Below are 1,491 nucleotides of genomic sequence, written 5' to 3'. Positions count from 1 at the left end.
AGGGTTGGAGTGAGACTGAGAAAAATTGGATAAATTATGTTTACTGCATTGAAACAGATGAGGGAGAGAACTGTTTGAAAACTATATATGATTGGGTGTTATGGTTTTGACAAGAGTCCAGAATAAAGGTTGTGTAGTGGAGTGTACTCAGGGCAGGAGTCGGGGGGGGTGGGATTCTATACCAATGAAATAATTTTTCTTTTACTTTTCGAAGAGAAGTGTGAACTGAGGGTGGGGGGGGGCAGGGAGAAAAATGCAACAATGAATGTATGGAAATACAAAATCTCTGTAAATGTCCATTAAAATTAATTTTTTTAAAAAAAAGAAGAAATCAGCTACATCAGAATCTAGTCCATTCTCTACAAACAAAATCATGTTGTTTTTTTAAAAGACCAAGAAACAAATGTATGTAAAGCTAAAAAAAAAAGCAGCAGCAGCTGTGGAAAGGAAGAAAGAGAGAGAGAGAGAGAGAGAGAGAGAGAGAAAGGAAGCCTGGAAGAACTCTAATAGAAGTCCTAATCCACAACATAAACAGTCTTCCAAGCATTCTGAAAAATCTACAACAAGGATAAAATAGATGAATGGGACCTTCTAAAAATCAAATCCCTATGCACATCCAAAAACTTCTCCCACAATGTAAAAAGGGAAGCCACAGATTGGGGAAAAGTAATGACATGTCAGATAAGGGACTTATATCTAGAATTTATAAAATACTTGAGCACCACAACAAGATAAAGGCAAACAATCTAATTGAAAAATGGGCACAGGATATGAACAGACACTTCACGAAAAAGACATTCAGATGGCAAACAAACACATGAAGAAATGTTCAAAATCCTTAGCTCTAAGAGATGCAAATCAAAACAACTATGAGATATCATCTCATCCCAGTAAGACTAGCAAAATTTAACAGGACAGCAAGCAACAAATGCTGGCGAGGTTGTGGAGCAACTGGAGCTCTTATTCATTGCTGGTGGGAGTGTAAAATGGTGCAGCCACCATGGAAGGCAGTATGGCGCTTTCTCAAAAAGTTGCACCAGCAATTCCACTACTGGAAACATACCCCAAAGAAACCGTAACTGCCACTCAAGCAGAAACATGCACACCCATGTTTATTGTGGCTTTGTTCATAATAGCAGGGATTTGGAAACAACCTAGGTGCCCACCAACAAATGAATGGATAGAGAAGCTCTGGTATCTTCAAATAACGGAATACTATGCTGCTTTGAAATATTATAAAAAATGTCTACATCTTGTGGTTCCTAACCTTTATACTATAATAGACAAAGTGCTAGTTAATAAGCCTTTTATTTTAAGAACTACCTTCCCTCTGTAACTTGATTTGTACCACTGTTAGAACCTCTACTTGGAATATTGTTGTTGTTGTTGTTGTTATGTGCCGTCGAGTCACTTGTGACTCATAGATTTACTGCCTCTGAAAACCAGTTAAAGTGGCTTGGTTCTAACTCCATGGTGCACAACAACAATAAC

This window comes from Elephantulus edwardii, unplaced genomic scaffold, assembly GCF_000299155.1.
Source record: "Elephantulus edwardii isolate Elephantulus edwardi_28Jun2011 unplaced genomic scaffold, EleEdw1.0 scaffold00184, whole genome shotgun sequence".
Classification (NCBI taxonomy): Eukaryota; Metazoa; Chordata; class Mammalia; order Macroscelidea; family Macroscelididae; genus Elephantulus; species Elephantulus edwardii.
The sequence above is the reverse complement of the archived record's forward strand: the minus strand, read 5'-3'. Positions refer to the sequence as shown.